The sequence below is a fragment of the Crassostrea angulata genome, chromosome 1 (assembly GCF_025612915.1).
Source record: "Crassostrea angulata isolate pt1a10 chromosome 1, ASM2561291v2, whole genome shotgun sequence".
NCBI lineage: Eukaryota > Metazoa > Mollusca > Bivalvia > Ostreida > Ostreidae > Magallana > Magallana angulata.
The window spans coordinates 15271138-15290867 of record NC_069111.1 but is presented as its reverse complement, the minus strand read 5'-3'; the positions used below and the strand labels follow the sequence as shown (position 1 = coordinate 15290867).

Here is a 19730-nt window from a genome sequence, read left to right as displayed (position 1 = left end):
ACTACATGAGGTCACATGACTCATTGTGAATACACACCAGAAACTCACTACAGTGTGTATTTCTTCCTAATTTACCCCAAAGTCAATACATCTAGCTAGTCATGTGATCGATTGAAGATTCAAAGGAAATTTACCACATAAACCATTTATTACTGAACAGAGAGAGAGAGGTCTAATAATTTCAGCAAGCTGCAAGACGAATTATTCTAATACTAATTCTAATACTCAGGCTAATCTAATCAATTCATTATGGTATACTCAAGATGCATATATTGTCAAATTTGTGGAGAACAATATATACTAAGTGAATTCTGGATAAATAAGATTAGACTGCATTTCACACTTTTCTCCACATATGCACGTTTTCTATTTAAACTACATTATATTTAGCACCAGACCCTACTTCGATACAAAGAATCTTATGTTAATTACATATATAATTCAATTATGTAAATTCATTCAACATTTTATGTTATATGTATTATAATTTGAAACATATACGAGACAGTAATATTTCTTGTCAAAGGACATGCAGTCTAGTACCATTGCAACTTGTATGCTTTTATTAACTGTTTTGCCTATAAAAGACACTTTACACTATCACTGTATGACTTAAATAATTAGGATTTCTTGCTAATTTTTACGCACCCTATCAAGACTGAATTTATAAGAAAATCTAATTGAATTGAAAAGTCTTCACGTGTGTTTCATTTCTTTAAAAACATATACTGTTTAAATTAAATAAATTCCTATTTGCCACTTGCTTTGTAGAATCTAGACCTGTGGACTTTGATACTTCTTCAAACAAAACATAAATCAACTACAGAATCTTAATTATAATTCATTTTATTTTAGGATCAAACAACTTTAAGCTAAAATTTAAAAGTACATCATTTCATAGTAATTCATGATATATGGAATTTTGTTTATGAATTCAAATAATTTCAATCAATTATTGACATTATCATGCATGATGCATGCCCTTCTTTACATTTCTGATTACATTTTATCAATTAAAATGTCAAATAATGTCTACCCATTTCTGCCATTTCAAAATGTTTCATGGAATAGGAAGTAGAATAACAGACAAAAAAATAAATGTACATTTGTATAAGCCAATAAGCATTTGTCACAAATGCATGCACTCTGTATTAAATTTAGATACTGGTCGGCATAATGTTATTAACAAATTGATAATACAGCACAAACAGTATGCATTCGAACTTCATTACGATAACATAATTATAATACATAGAAATTTAACGTTGCGACCACCTGGAATTTCATTTTCTGCAACTTCTCTGACGAGAGGTATTATGTTTTTGACAGCAAACTTCACATTGCGCCAAGTGAAGCCTGATAATGCCTTTTCCTTCCTAATGGCGTTTAAACAGTCAAGCTGACCAGGAGTTTTCCCTAGTTTGATAAAGTTATTAAATTGTCGCTCCAAGGATGCCTTTCTACAGCAGTCCATGTGTGACGTTGAACACTGGCTGTGAAAAAAATAAGATTTTATTATCTTAAAATTGCTGTATCTTTATCATATTTTTGTCATTAAGGTTATTTGTTCTTCAGCCCAAATGTACAGTCTTTATTCAAAAATTGGTATCCTTCCTTTGAATGTTAAAACTGTATGAAATATAGTAAAAAGATATTCATTCATTCATTGTATCCAAGAATTTAAACAAGAGGCCCAGGGGCCACATCGCTCACCTGAGCAACAATTGCCTTAATTCTGATCAAATTAGCATAACAGTATCAAAATATCTTGACAACTAAGTACAGTAAAAACTTGAGAATCTGCCAATTTTTATCCACCTCTTTATTTTTGGTAAATACCAAGCCCCTTTTGCTGTTGTGCTTGTAAGAAGATTTTTCTTTATTCCTAAATAGCCCCCCCCCCCCCCCCCATTTTGTGGCACCACTTTTCGTTATGGAATCAGGGCTTCATCAGACTTAAATCTGCATAACCTGTGCTTTCACACTAAGTACTGAGTTTAGGACTGAAAACTTTCCCAGAATATTTTTAAAGATTTTCTCTATATATTCCTATGTAAAAATCCAAACCGCCATCACGGCCCCGCCCTACCACTAGGGACTGTGATTTCGCAAACTTGAATTTACATAGTTACCCAAGGATGCCTCTACACAAGTTTAAGCCTTTCTTGCCAAATACTTTTAATAGTCTTAAAAAAGAAGATTTTTAAAGATTTTCTCTATATATTCCTTATGTAAAACTTCATCTTCCAATTGTGGCCCCACCCTACACCCAGGGACTATGATTTGAACAAACTTGGATCTACACTACCTGAGGATGCTTCCATTTTAATTTGAGCTTTTCTGGCCTAATAGTTTTGAGAAAAAGATTTTTAAAGATTTTCTCTATATATAATTTATCCCCCATTGTAGCCCCACCCTACCCCCATGGACCATAATTTGAACAAACTTGAATCTACAAAACCTAATTTATATGCAATTAAGTTACTGTCACTAATGGCAACTGGCAGGTGGTGTCCGTAAAAAGTTTTAAATTTATATAATCAAAGATAATACCTTGTCCTTGAGCCTCCGGTTTTGCATGGGGTGGGCATGATGATCTCTCTGTGCTTAGCTTTTTACTTTTACATGGAACTGCAATACAATATACAATGTTAATTACATCTCGATAAAAATTCACCTCAAGTAGCACAAAAGGTATGAAATTACACCGTATACACTATTTACTATTAACTAGAAAATGTAGTTAACTATGCTCTAAAACGACCATAACTTTTAACCTTACAGGACATCTTTGTACCGGTAACCTAGCCAACAAGCAATTACTGTGCATGTACATTATGTAATGTGTTGAATTACTTAAAGTACTTTGACCAAATAAAACCTCAGGTTATGAAACTTACAGTGTAGTGTTTTATCCTAGATACATTATAAAAAAAAATTGGGAATAAAATACAAGTATGAGGTCAGAATGTCCAGTGTACCGGATTGCACAGTTGGCAGGTTGAACAGTGCACACCCTACTTATATTTGAAAAATTTGTTGCAATACCTTCTACTTTAATAGGCTACCTAACTCTGGAATATTAAAAAAGATCTGGATCTAATCAACTGAATGAAAAGTACCTTCCATAGGGGATGCAGTGTTGGAATCATCATCAACTTCTTTTTCACTCTCTGTTTCAGTATCAATAGTTTCTATATTGAAGAAAAGACACATCAATAAACAGCCTTGAAAATTCTTGGGGAATAGACAGAAAATAAAAACATGATTTATAAACACACCTTTGTCAGCCAAATCAATTTCATCAAAGTCTGCTTTTTAAATGTGCATGATTAATGTATATTGAAAAGAAAACTCACTACGTGTGTGAAGATAATGTATATTGGCAAGGAAACTCACTACATGTGTGTGGTAGTTATTAAGGAATAAGAAATCATTCTTTCAGTACATGTATTATGGGGTGATAATTTTGGTCGGGGCATGATCAAATCCAATGAAGCTTGAGGGCTTTATGATGGATTTGACAATTTCCAGCAGTTGTACAATTAATTATTTGAATATAAATAAGCAAACTCTGCTTGCGCCCAAATCATACGTTATTTGAGTTTAATGGACTGTATAATACAAAATCAACTGTGTTATCATATGTTATCACAAGCAAAAACACTGAAAAAGTTAATTTAAATGAATATGGACAAGGAAATTTACTACATGTGTGTGGAAATGTATATTGGCAAGGAAACTCACTACATGTGTGTGGTAATTTAAATGAATATGGACAAGGAAACTCACTACATGTGTGTGGTAATTTAAATGAATATGGACAAGGAAACTCACTACATGTGTGTGGTAATTTAAATGAATATGGACAAGGAAACTCACTACATGTGTAGTAAATGTACACTGGTGAAGAAATTCACTCATATGTGTGGGAAATGCATTCAAAATGGAAAGGAAATTCACCACATGTGCAGGAAATGTGTTTGTTATGACATATGTTACACATAAATATTAAATACATTTTAATACATGTACATGTATCAAATCAAAATGAACACTAGAAACATTAAGTAAAAGTAACCTTCATTGTTCTCCTCACTGTCCTGGTTGACATCAAATGGGTTATCATCCAATGGATTATCATCAGGTGAATCTTAAACAGAACAATAGTTGTAACAATTTATTATTAAATTATATAGTATTTATTACTGTGCAGTTCTGAACTACATGTACTCTCGCGCAGTAAACTCAATATTATACAGGTTAAAAATTAATTGATTCACTGATTATACTAATTCTTGTTGCAAAAAACAATATGAAATGTTAAACCATGTGCATTTTTTTTTTTGAAATCCTTTTGACATTTAAATCACATTAACACATCAACAATTATTAAAATTGTCACATACTTGTCGCCAAGGTAGGTTGGCTTCCCCATAATCATATCTTAACTCTTCTCCAGCTTTAATATCTCTATTTGCAAAGAGGCAGAGCCTTGGATAATTCTCGGTAACCAAAAGGCGCATAACACAGTTATTCAACGGACTTCCGACTTCCTCGTCCTTTATATACTTCCCCTTTCTTTCAGTGTTAGTTGCATCAATGCTACAAACAAAAAAAGCAATTTTATAGATTTTTGCAGGGTTGCACCCGGTATTTAATGAAAATGAATTTACACATATATGTGTGAAAGTGGGACTGGTTTGATCATCGGTGGCTATATATAGCTCAGTTGGTAGAGTACATATCTAGTGATTCTGGATGCCCTGGTTCAAATCTCTGTTTGGCCGTCATATATTTCCAATCCTGTTACGTATGCATGGTGTTATTTTAGTCATCAAGCAAAGATGTCAGAATGATTTATTCACTGAATTATAGTGTAATCATGGTAATAGAAAATACCTAATCATTGTATAAAACTTTTTATCTCATGCTCACTTTACTTTCCTTTATAAAGTGCAAATAGTTATACAGGATATCATTTTCATCTCCATATTTAGTTGAAATGTACGTAACAATGGTTTTTTGCCAATTCTCAGAACTCATAACCTGCCGCAAACACTGCAATTTCTAAAAACAAATTGCCAGGGTGGTGAGAATATTCAAACACAATTTTTTTTTATTAAATTCTAATTAATTTTCTGTCATCAAAATCTGACCTAAATTGTACAATTCCCAGCATCTAGTAAACTGTATATGGATATCAATTTCACATTCTCATAAGAACCAGAAAAAGTTGTATTACAAAAAATCTAAAATAGGTAAATAAAACAATTGTATCTCTCTCTCTCTTTCTCTCTCTCTCTCTCTCTCTCATAACAATCACAATAAATATATAATATTTGCTTACCACTTCAGACCATTCCACTTAAAGTAAAACATATAACTAGTATGTTTTATTTTGCGCTTCTTTTCTCTTTCTTCTGCTTCCTTGGGCACAATTCTCTCTCCAACATATTCTACCAAAATTAAAGCTTCCTTTTGGAAAATTTTGAGTTGCAAAAACCCCATATCCTTAAAATAAGAAAAAAAATATTGGTGAATATTTTGCATTACATGATTGTACAGTGTGTTCACAAATCATGTACAAAACCTAATTTATTTATAAATGCCTTTTATTATGGAATTATTTGTATAATTGTGATTATCAAATGCAAGGGGCTAAAATTGTTCCAGAAACTAATGACATTTTTCATTTAAGGATCTGCATAATCAAGGGAAACAAATGTGTGAAACTGAGTAGATTGGTACATAAAAACAAAGAAATGATACTATTTTCTATTACACTAGACTCTAACCCGTGCATGCACGGTTTGACATATGATATCGGACATTCACGAAATAGATACATCGACACACCATATTTACATAACCAAGCTTTAAGCCTACAATAATGCTATTAATTTCACTACACTCTGCTTAGTTAGAATAATCTAACTGTGTCTCGGGACAGGCCTTCACCACAGTTGAAATGCCTCTCTTATACCCGTAACGTAGCAAAAAATTGCATAATCGCTTCGAAACGGTTTTGGAGAAAATTATTGAAGCTGCATTGTGATTAACAGTCAAATTATTCATAACAAACCATTTTGAGGCTGTAAATACCTTTCTTCTAAAAATTTAATTCATATTAATGAAGAATTCAACACTTTTTTACCTATGTTTTTTACTCACTTCGAATTTACACAACATGTTGACATTCAAACTCTCAGGATATAGCAAATTTTCAATGAAAATTTAAACATATGTGTATTATCGTTTCTGAGTTTATCCATGCAAGTGTGATATTGTGGAAACATAAACTAAAGAGCCTCCCGTGATTTAGCGTGAATGGAATGCACATGCGCAAGATTGTAGAATAAAAAAAATCCATATGATTCCGTATTTTTATAAGGAATTTTCGTTGATTATTAATAAGCAAATTAAGCTTGATTGAGAAAAAATAAAAACAAACTGGTAATCTTCAAATTCCACTGATGTTTAAAAAATAAAGAACAAAAGACAGTTCTCTTCTGATTTCTCGATATTAAAGCCCAAAAACTCGAGTCTTTTATTTTAATGTATAGTAGTAATAGATGTGTATCAACTCACCAATTCTTCTGTTGATCAATTCAACTTTTAATGCATCACAGTCCAGTCCAGAATGACACATAAATTCTGCCTCTCTTTTAGGGCTTATTCGTTGTTTCTAGCACATAAATAAATTACTCATTAGAAAAAAGTTTTATTTCAAAATATGCAAAATTTGTCTTTTAAACTATCACATTGATTTTAAAATCAAATTATCTTAAGGCCTTCCATTTTGGTTTGCAAACTCCTTTTCAACTATTTCAAGATCAAAATAAAAACTTTATTAATATTACTTATATAATGCACACGGTCATAATCACTTGTCCGAATGGACAAAAAGGAAAAAAAGTTAATGTAGAGCCCTGACACCGTGCATACATAAAAAAGATATATTACATACATAAATTAGAATGCTAATTTTACATAAACAGTCCCTGAAACATTCTACGTAAGCACACGCTGAACGGAATCTGGTGAACGCTAATGAAAGGTGAACGATGAGCGAAGGCAGAGTGCACATGAAGCGCTAAACGATGAACGGTGAACGATATGTGAACGCAAGATGAACGATTTTTTCGGAGTGTCTCGATGGTTATCCTTACATTGTATTTTGACGGAAATTAGGAAAAACATGCTAATAAACTACACGTACAGTGCTGCTATCTTGAAAGTTGACAAAACAGTCCTATCCTATCGACTATCCTGCAAATAATATCTATCCTGTATTATCTTTAAAATCATACCATACCATTTATGCATGTTTAGGAATAACAGTTAAATAAAACCAAATTTAAGACCATAATATTAATTTTATCAACAGATAATCGAGTAATGTAATGATAAAAATGTCTAAATAATACATAAAACCATTGTTAATCTATATATTAACACGCATTTATGTTTACTATCTTAAGTTGATCTGTTCAGTAAGACAGTTTATTGTCGAACATGGATATGTTTGTGATTTGGAATCGAAGGAATTATTATTTGAATCGTGAAAAATACACAAATACAATGTCTGTTTCTTATATTTATATATATATATATATATGTCGAATCGTTAGTTGATTGAATTCTTCTGTTTTTAAACGACTGGACTGACTATCTTAAAATGAATCATTAAATATTATTTGTGTATCAATTTATCTCTGTATTGTGTAACATAAAATTTTCACAGTAACTGCATACTTAAGCCATTTTCAGATCAACCAAAAAATGCCTGTTTAGGAGAGTGATAAAAAACAACAACAGCAAAAAACAGACCTGCTCAAGAATGTGTACTTTAAATTCCACGGATTAAATTCTAATTAAAATGATGCTTTATGTGTAATATTAGTTTCCTTTCACCTTAACACAAGGTTTTTTTCCTCATTTTGCTGAGATCGATTCTTTCATTTTTGAAGTTCCGAATGAAAATGAATGAAAACGGACTGAATTCGAACAATAAGTGAACGGTGAACGATAAGTGAACAAAGGTGAACGCACAATGAGCGCTTTCTGAACGGTGTGCACAAAAGGAGCGGAGTGAAGAGTGCAAGTGAATGCACTGTGAGTGCACGGTGAGCGCATGGTGAATGCACGAAAAAATGGGAAAGTAGATGGTTTAAGGGACTGTAATACTTAATACTGTCGCATTGTTTTTTTTATAATCATAAATTTGATAAAACCATTGATTAATTCACTTTTCTGTTGTGATAATTTCACTTACAAACAAAACAGACCGAGCAACTGATTTTGTTCAAATTGCTGATAAAACAATTTGAGCATATATTGTGACTGTATGACAATTATAGAAAACTTCAATATGTCACTCTAAGCAAAAACAAGAATAAACATCTAAATATGAGAATTTAATTGAGATATCACCGGTAAAATGTTTACTTAAAGAATGAGAGATATGCACACCCAAATAACTTTAACATATCAATGGTATTCGATACACATGTACTTTTGTTTGAAATATACTTAAAAAGTTCAACTGTATGTACAATGTTAAAAATTTCACTTACTGCAATTTTCCCCCTTGAATAAGCTGCCATCTTTTTAGTTGACTGCTATATAACTTACATAATCTAGAAAAAAGAAGAAGAAGAAGTTGTACATGAATGCCAATACAAATTAAAATGTGAGTTATATGAGATGCCATACTTCATTAATGTGAGTTATGAGATATTATACTAAATGTATACTGTAAATTCCTTATTTTACGCGAGTACTTAATTCCGCGATTCAACGATTTTCCATCAAATCGCGAGAACATAAAATCGCGAATGTCGAAATTTCATCATAGTTTCATGTAGATTACATGTGTCCTAAAATTAAAAGCGAGATTTTAGAATTCGCGAAACGGGCCTCTCGCGATTTTACGCGGATATTGATTCCACGCTTTTAATTAGGAATTTACAGTATAAGGTGGATAATTATTAACTTTTCACCTTAATTATTATTAACATTATCACCTCATGATGACTATTGATTTATCACATGAAATCCAATTCAGTGAAAACCACTATACATGTACATGATGTGTGTGGAAATGTATATGGACAAGGAAACTCACTACATGTGTGTGGTAATTTAAATGAATATGGACAAGGAGACTCACTACATGTGTGTGGAAAGGTATATTTGCAATGAAACTCACTACATGTGTGTGGTAATTTAAATGAATATGGACATGCAAGGAGACTCACTACATGTGTGTAGGATATATACAGGTAACTCTCGATAGCTGGAAGTCCATGGGTCCAAGGAAAAACTTTGAAGTTTCAAGAGTTCGAGTTTTCAAGAGTTCGGAATTTTCTGGGTTGACCAATGGGTTTTAAAATTAGTCTTACCGGATGTTATGATTAAGCCATTTAATTAGTGCTAACCTTACGCTCATGCTTAAACAACGTTTTCTTTTCAGTAAAATATACAGAACTGGATGTTTTTAAAACTAAATTCAAACAACTATTGAATAAATTCATAATATAATTATTTATTTTATGCATCATATTAAGATCAAATTGCTCAGTACTACTGGAGTGCGAGACGATTAACATGTCATAAATGTGATAACTAAGTATCACCCATTGTTCCCACCGTAAGGGTCCTTCACCAGCTGTAAGAACTTGTTCAGCAATATAATCATTACAATGACAATGATGCTGATAAGCATACTTTTAACAGTTTTATAATTCTAAAATTTGACCATGGCTCAATATTATCGTTTCATCTCAATTAATTTCTCATTTTCATTGCGTCTCCAAATTATCGTAAAACGGTTGTGATAATTATAGATTAGGTATTTGTATAGTCAGTCATCAAACAATTATCACCTTGCAGGACAAGTGCCGCCTGAACAAACAACTCGTGACACAAGTCCCGCGTCTAAGGTGTTATTTAGGTATAGCGCTTGGAGATACACGGAGACTTTGAGGTATCGAGAGTAAGAAACTATAGATTATGAACGGGACTGCAGTTTGACTTAGAGAGATCAAGCTAGGGTTTTCGAGAGATCAAGAGTTTGAGAAATCAATAGTAAATTTGCTTAGTTATATAGGGGAAAAAATCGGGACCCTAGACTCACTTCCAGCGATCAAGAACTTCGATCCAATCAAAGTTCGAGCCATTGAGAGTTACCTGTATATTGGCAATGAAACTCACTACATGTGTGTGGTAATTTAAATGAATATGGACAAGGAAACTCACTACATGTGTGTGGTAATTTAAATGAATATAGACAAGGAAACTCACTACATGTGTGTGGTAATTTAAATGAATATGGACAAGGAAACTCACTACATGTGTGTGGTAATTTAAATGAATATGGACAAGAAACTCACTACATGTGTGTAGGAATGTACATTAATTGGCAATGAAACTCCCTACATCTGTGAGGTGAATTTATACTGGTGTAATTGGGAAACTTGCTATATGTGTCTAGGAAATATATATTACCCGGTATATTGGCAAGAATATACTACATGTGCATATGAAATACATAAAATTGTTGGCAATGCAACCAACAATGGTAAATGTTGGTTGCAAGAAAACTCATTACACAAGGTGGGTTGATTCACATGTATAAAATAATGTTAATGTTATTCAATTGAAACTTACTGCACAAGATTGGTAAAGAGGCAACACACAGACCATGAATATCAGGCATTATTACATGATTGTCCACTAATGCGCCAAAAGTATGTCAATTTTTTGTTTTTCCCTATATATTTCATCGAAAACAAGACTTTTTTAAAAGGTTTTCAGGTCAGATTATTGGTCAGATTTTGAAGAAGTTGATATTGATTTCCAGCATAGTAGATTCAATTTCCACTTGTTGTCGTACATTAGTTTTTGACAACTCATTTGTAAAATTTGAATATTTCAAACACAACACTGAGATAGTTTTTAAGAGCTCTACTATATATTTTTTGCAATGTATGAGCCGAAAAATCTTACTTTGAACTGTTTATATCAAATTTCAGTAATAGAAGGTTGGAAAAATATTCAAATAAGATGCAAAAAGAGCTAGAAAAATTCTTAATGTGTCAATCCAAGTCTTTTCAATGTACATGGTCAAAGGGTTTCATTTTAACAATTCTAAAAAAAACAAAATTTCAATTAATATATGGTGAAAAGAAAAAATAAATTGACCTACTTTTGGCACCTGAGTGTACATACATGTATATGTCCCTGATTTCCTGAACTCAAGTATAATTTAAGCTGGTCGATTGGGGAAGGGGGGGGGGTGCATAAAAAAAAAACCCATTAGAAAACCTCTTTATTTTTAACCATATGTAATTTACATCAGCTCTAGTTTAAAAAAAAAGAAAAAGCAATCATCTGGTTCTTTTTGGGGGCAATCTCAAAATACAGGTATATTTTTCTATAGGAATATTTAGAGAATTTTCATTGTCCGCACTTCGTAGCAGATTTAAAAAAAATACTACAATAGAGATTTTCTTTGAATTGTGAAATCGCGATTAGCAATATCATTTTGTACCTTATATGTAAAAAAATACTAAATTCAACCATCTAGTTTAAGTGAGGGTCATCTCAAAATATGAACAGTTGATAAATTTTGCTATATACATGTATTTTGGGTACATGTATTACAAATGTAGATTAATTGCTATGATGGATTCATTCAAAATGAAGCAAAATAACCCTGGAGATACCATCATTTAGTGTATACAATTTCAAAGGGTTACGATTTTTACTTTTTCTTTTTTCCTATATACTCCTACAAAGCTTCATTTTATCATAATGTCTACATATAAAGCAAGATCAATGGCAATGCTCACCTACCAAACCACAGAAAAATTGTTAAAAAAAAATTGTTTATCATGTGTTTATTGTGTTCAATTTAATAAATGTCTATATCTATATAAAAATCATAAAAGGTTGAAATACACTGTATTTTACTCGATCAGAATGCACAAAAACATGAACCATGCAAACTAAAGTCAGCCTCAACCTTAAACCAGATGAGAATTGCGCAGATTAAACAACTCATTTTAAGGTTTAATTGATTAACATTTTAGACAGAAAATTAGAAAGTAAAAATGCTTATATTCATAAATTGTCAGTCCAACCAAATTGAAATTAGACCATACAATTAGACAACTCATACATCATGCGCACACTACCGAGAGAGTTCTCCATACATGTATGTATTTGTTTTATCTCTGTAATATAAATAAAAAAGGCTCTTGTAATTTTTAAAACAACAATTTGGGTCAATACTAATATCAAATCTCCTCTTGCTTGATCTTAGATTCAGATAACAACAGACATAGTCAAAATGATGTACATGTAGCTAGCTGGGTGTTCAAGAAATAGACAACTAGACATGAACAATTCATGAATTACATGTATTACCATGATGACTTCAATCTAATGTTTCAACATGTGCCCTATTTGCAAAACATCCTTGTTTATTCACCTGCCATTTTTTATATGCATTGTTCCATCCAGATATACCACCCCCTCCCCATATAGAATTTGAATTTTTCCTTTAAATGTACCACCCTCAAGTCATGAGATGAGCTGCTACAATCCCCTCCCCCTGAAATAGTTTTATTTGTTTGTGTCAGAGAGGAATTAAGTGTTTTTTGTTACCAATATTCTGGGTTGGATTTCTGCAGACTGCCCCCAATAGGCATTCCTGTATCTTGCTATAAAGTGATGTGAAACTCAGAAAGGGGCTTATTTTTAAGGCAATTTGATTCATCATCTGATAGTCTATAGAAAGATAGATTAAAGACTGGATGGTGCACCTTATTCCTTAACCACAGAAACTGTTTTTGATATCTATTTTTACTCTTTTTCTTCACTTGACTTTAACTTTTTAGCATCCGAATTATTATTAAGCTAGTCAGAAACTTCAACTTAAAAGTAAATGTCCCCTTAGGCTACCTCTTTTGTAATTTATAGTAAATCTTTAATTTTATTCATTTGACCAGTTCCGAATAGTTCATATGTTGAATAGCAAATAGTTATGGAAATAAAAGTTGGAGAAAAAATCATTACCTTTAATATAATACACTTATAATGCTTGTTTAGATTTTGCAGTAGTTTCATTTTTTGCGGTCATATACATGCACGTATTCAATACTACAGTCTTACATTAGTCAACCAATATTAAACTTTTGCTTTGCCAGGTCATTGCAACGTTATTATGTGCATAAAATAGTCTGTTGACGCCTTATATTTTCACATGTAACAAGATTTCTTCTATCAAAAGTTGTTTTGGTATTATTCTTACATACCCATATAAGCATGCAGGATATAAATTTTAAAAAATGCAGAAGGATGAAAAATCTCATTAAGCTGCCATTTTACAAATTCCAAAAACTCAATTTGTTTTTGTCTGTTTCAGGATTATATGAAGAAATAGATTAAAACAATTACTTCTGGAATTCATTAAATTTTCTTACTAAGTCTTAAATAAATCATATTGAACCACAGTAATGATAAATGGAGGTGCGGCAACTGTACTCCGACAAGATATTAGAATTTAGAAACTACATGTAGTCTAAAGTATTGTTATAGTGATCTTGTTTGTTAAATCCATGCAAATTAAATTAACTGTATAGGTTAAAAGAATTTCCAATAGCTGGTTGGTATGCATCAAACCTCTTTTTCAATAGGTTCAATTGATGGTGTTTAAATAGGGCTAAAACTTTTTATCTGCATTCGATTTCCATGGAAACAGCTATGCTATTCAGAACTTATTGATTTATTTGTAAATGGTAAAATGGCTTCCAATATAAGTTTTTAGGACAAAATTCTAAATAAAGCAATATTGCATTACTATCAGCAATAATATAACGTACATCAGCCAAAGAAAAAAAAAAGACTTCAAAACAACACCCAGGAACATTTAAAGCACCACCAAATCTATACCCTATTCAGTACTGGTCAATCTATAGAAAGAATAATCTTACCGTAACCAGGCTTACGCTCAGGTCACAGTAAGAATTCGTCCCATATACTTGCAATGTAGCAGCTGCAAAGCGGATCTGCTTCGCATCGACTTTAAGTCTATTAAAAACAATCTGCCGGGGTAAAACACAGCATTTATATTACAAACCTTTTTGAAAATGCATATGTAATTAAGTCCACAAAATATTCATTTTTAATATAATGGGTCATACAAAGGCATTTTGTTAATATATCTGTGGTAGAGTCAGGTATATTGCATTCCTACTAGCTCTGGCTAGTGGGTTAACCCTTTATCTTGCTCGGTAGAGTGCTTGACTGGCGTGCCAGAGGACCCTGGTTCAAACCCCAGCAGAGGCAAAAAGTGTCTCTGTTTGAATTTGCCTGCCATTTTGCACTCGAAATATCTCGGATTTTATCATTAACATGGTGACCAGTGATTTCATTGCCAAAACCGTTAATGTGGTAAAATGGGATTATAAATGAGCAACATTGTAGGTATTTGAGACCAATCAAATGAAAATATAAGCAAGATACAACCGAGATATTTCTTTTTTCATTTGCTACTAAGAATTACAGTAAAGGGCACAAATTCTATCATTTAACCGGGTTAGTTGGACATGTGTCATTTTAAGAAAAGACCATTCTATCTAGTCAATCGACGGTAATAATTATTGTTTATCATTGCATTGCATCGATTTCGTTGATCAAAATCATACTAATATGTTCCAAACATTTCTCATTTATTTAGCAAAATAATTTTATGAAAATAATACAAGAAAAAAAGACATGTTATTTAAAATGTCAATTTAAAAAAAAAAAAAGTGTTATAACCAAGCTATGTAGCTAAATTAGGAGATTGTGCTGGACTTGATCACGTTACATTACAAGTGCAGCTGTTAAACACATGCACATGCTGACGAAACGCAGAGAGGTTCTACACTTGTTCACACGTTCAACTTCTCCTACAAGATTGTCACTAATTATTCAAACGACTTACAGTTCTTACGTAGCTTCTTTTCCTTTTTGGGGGGCTGTAGTAATTCGTATAAAGCATGCAGGATGGAGGGGTTTGTTTTGTGACATTTTTTTTACCGGATATGTCGTAACACTGTCAGGTCAAGTCGTACACAGACCAATTCGTATACAGGTCAACTCGTATACAAAGAATTGTTCTCATATGTATTACAGGCACTCAAATCAATAAACTTCAATTTAAAAAAAAAAAAGAGGTAAACTTCAATGAATTTGAAAATGAAGCAGAGTAAAATTGTTTAAATAATTACCTTGTTAAAGAATATTTTTTTTACTTTTGGAGAGTGTTTACAAGATTCAGTAATTATTTAGCTCTCTTGTAGGTTTTTTGTTTTTGTTTTACAAGTTTGCATTGATGTCATTAATTATGAGGATGAATATGGTGTAAAAATTGATCCCGAAAGATTTGGGGGGGGGGGGGGGTATTGTTTTTATAATGATTTATTAAATTTTAAAATGAAAAAAAAATGAGTTTCCTCATGGGGATCAAACTTCATATATATCTACATATAGGATCTTTCCTTAAACTTATTAGAACCATTTCTTTGTATCAATGTAATGAAAGATAAATAAGGGTGCAAATGATAATAATAATAATAAAAAAAAAGATTTAGAGAGTTTTCTAAGTGCTTTACTGCATGTATTAAATTTTAAACATTAAATTAAAAATTATTGGTTTCCTTATGGGGGTGTAATTTCTTAATAAAAGGGTTTTCCTCAAACTAATACTGATTATTTGTTTGTAATAATGTCATTAGGGGGAATTAGGGTGTACATTCTGGTCCTGAAAGATGCATGTGGTTTCCTAAATGTTTAACTATACCTGTCAGATCTTTCAACGATAAAAAGAAAATAATGTGTTTCCTCATATGGGTCATAGTTTATGATAATAGGATTTTCAAAAAAAAGGATAAAAGGGGTTTTCAATTTAATACTGATTTTTAACATTAAAATGAAAAACACGGTTTTTCCTTTGGGGTGCAATTTGTAAATGAGCCTTTCCCTTAAATTAATACTGATTATTACTTTGTATTAATGTCATTAAGGATAAATTAGGGTTTAACATTACTGATTTTTTAACGTTAAAATGAAAAGTTTGGGTTTCCCCATGGGTGTTTATGTAAATAATAATAGGATTTTTCCTGATAATTATTCTAATAATCATTTCTTTGTTTTAATGCAAGGAAGAGTAAATTATGGTGCAAAAATTAAGCTCATGAAATTAAAGGGTTTTTATAGGTGATTTACCGTACTGATTTTTTTTTTTGGGGGGGGGCATTAAATTAAAACTTAGAGTTTTCTCATGAGGGTGTAATTTAATGAAAGAATTAATATGTGATTAATATAGAGCAACAATTTGCTAATTTTTCTTGATTGATTGAAGAGAACTTTACTAAGAAACTCCACAATTAAAGCCGTTGAACACAAAAATATTTCTTTATTTTGGATAAAATGTGTTGGGTGTAAATTTGAAAGTTAAGAAACATATTGTTTATTTCTTCATGATTAATTGTTTGTTGTGAATTCCAAAAGAGAATATAATTAAAAGATTCCCCAGTTAAGGCTTATGAAAAATTGTTGACCCCTTTGAGGAAATCCATATTTTTCTCCTCTTGATAAAAAGTATATACTGTAGAGAGTCTAAATTTGAAAAGTTCCAAGTTAATGTTAATTTTTTCTTCATTATTCTTTAATTACCCGAACTAATAACAACACATTTTCACAATTAAAACCCCTAAAATGTTTAGAAGAACATGCAGGAGGCACATAATTCTCGATTGTGCTACATGCAACTTGTTAAAGTCTAGAGGAAATTCTAACTTTTTGAGAGTTTATCAAAAATTTCAATGGTATACTAAAATTGTAATGAAATAAATGATTATTTAAAACACAAATTAAAAAAAGCACACACTACATGTGTTTGACTACTACCGAAATTAAACCCAGTTAAACGTAAAAGAAAACCATCTTAATCATCTACAACTTTATGAGGTGACACACACAAAGACATGTAAATTTTCCTCAATTTAGCTGCAGAATAACGAAAAATCAGATGTCGCATTTAAACAAATGATCTAAAATTATATATTCGAAAGAAAATTGGTGTAAAAATCAACAAAAGATTAATTTTTCATGAAAGAAATAAGTGATCGTACCTTCTTTTGCGTTTCCATTATTTCCATAGGAAGTTGAATTTGCGCATGCGCAAATGTGGCAAGGGGGCAAAGTGTGTAACATCCCCATTAAGACTCGATATCGTGTGTAACAAAATTCATGTGTAAACCGGAAACTCACACTTTTTATAATTTTGTATTTTCTGGGTAAATCATGGTCGAAAAACCCGATTTACGGGGTTCTGCAAACTTACTACACGGATTTGTGTCGTAGGTTTTGAAAATGTAGTAAGTTGCACGTGTGTAAACTAGTACATGTCGTAGGTGTCGGCATGATACAAACGCACACACACACACACACACACACACACACACACACACACACACACACACACACACACACACACACACACACACACACTTGTATTATGTCGAAACTCACTACACCAGACTTTACACCTGAAATTCGCTACACCATGTTCTAGTTATGCTATTCAATGTATATTAACATTTTTGTGTAAAATAGGGATTCTATTTACTATTCTGCTACTTGAAACAAGGAAAACCTAACTCTGTAAGTTCATGATTTTACACCTTATAATCACTACATTAGGTCACATGACTCACTGTGATTACACACTGGAAATTCACTACAGTGTGTAAATCAACTCAATTTACCTGAAAGTCACTACATTTAATAATGTTGCCGATTGTGGATGCAAAAAAAGAAAGGACAGGGGTGTAAAAGGCGCTGTATAACAACCCCCCCCCCCCCCCCCCCATGTGGAGCAATAAAGACGAACGATTTTCAACTTCAGTAAAAATATAATTATTTGGCTTATAAGCATTGTTTATAGTATAAATGTCATGGTGTGAGTCAAAAAAATGTATTCATTCTGTAAACATGACAAATATGGGTTTCAAAATTAAGCTGCACGGCGTTTTATGCAAAAATATTGATCATATACTGTTCTAAATTGCAAATTTTAGGTATGAATGGGTTTTGACTCCATCCTAAAAGTGCTTTTAAAGGATAAGTTTTTATTCATTTTTATTAATGATATATCAAAATAAAGTCTAAACTCATAATGGGTCAAAATTCGTGATTTTCATAAAACATATTCCGCGTTTATTAAATCATTAATAACTGTTTAACAATCAAAGTTATTCACCGTTCCTCTAGTGTATCAACGTAGCTCAGTGAGATAGGCGGAGGCTTGTAGAATAAGGGTGTTCGAATCTTAGCCGACTTTAAAAAAAAAATTCTGTTGTTTCACACAAAACATTCTTTTAATATTAGATTTATTGAAAAAAATATTTAATACGCTCTAGATAACGATAAAAAAAAATGCGTAATGTTTATGTTCTGTACACACAATGTCGCATAATAATAGCGCTAGCAAACTATGAGACTATGATAAGTACAAAGTATAAATATATATTTGTTAATTTGTCAGAGAATGGTGTTTTATACTATACATGTACTTATGTACATTTTCAAATGTATAATTTCTTTTTATATGACTGTATGTATCCCATTTCAGCATTCTTGGTGCAGGGGATTTGTCGGGTATTGTACGCTCTTGTCCTTTAAAACAATAATCATTCATTACTGAACAGAGAGAGAGAGAGAGAGAGAGAGAGAGAGAGGAATAATTATTTCATTTTATTACATTTCAAATATTTTTTTTCTTTACATAGATACATAAATGAACGTTATTTAAAATTGACGGTGACTAAAAAAGTCCTATTAATACACCTGTCAAATAAAATTAACATATTCAGATCAGACCTGGAGATTTATCACGTCCTGCTCATCAAAATACTATAATTTTGCTTAAACAAAATAGGAATGTTGTATATGTTTGCTATTTTTCAGTATACAAACAACATCATTAAACAAAGGAGAGAGAGAGAGAGAGAGAGAGAGAGAGAGAGAGAGAGAGAGAGAGAGAGAGAGAGAGAGAGAGAGAGTTAAAATAGAAAGGCAGGCAACAAGACAAAGAAAGATATCTATCATTATTAGACACACACCACAACAAGTCAATACACTTTTGATACTACATTGTTGAATCACACAGCATAGTCACTACATTGCTGATACACACAGCAATGTCACTACATTGTTTATGTACACACCGCAATGTCGCTACATTGTTGATACACACAGCATAGTCACTACATTACTGATACACACAGCAATGTCACGACATTGTCTATGTACACACATCAATGTCACTACATTGTTGATACACACAGCATAGTCACTACATTACTGATACACACAGCAATGTCACTACACTGTTTATGTACACACAGCAATGTCACTACATTGTTGATACACACATCATAGTCACTACATTACTGATACACACAGCAATGTCACTACATTGTTTATGTACACACATCATAGTCACTACATTGTTGATACACACAAAAAGTCACTACGTTGTTGATGCACACAGCAAAGTCACTACATTGTTGATACAGACATCAAGTCACAACACTGTTGATACATATTATAAAGAAAAAGTATTTACTTTAACTGCCTTTGTTGTGTGTGTTAAATGCTACACGCAGCTG

At 31.9% G+C, this 19730-nt stretch overlaps 1 pseudogene; it reads right to left on the bottom strand.

The window, feature by feature from the left end:
* Window positions 1–892: 892 nt before the first annotated feature.
* Window positions 893–15722, bottom strand: LOC128168523 (N-lysine methyltransferase KMT5A-like; annotated as a pseudogene).
* Between the last annotated feature and the right edge of the window lie 4008 nt (window positions 15723–19730).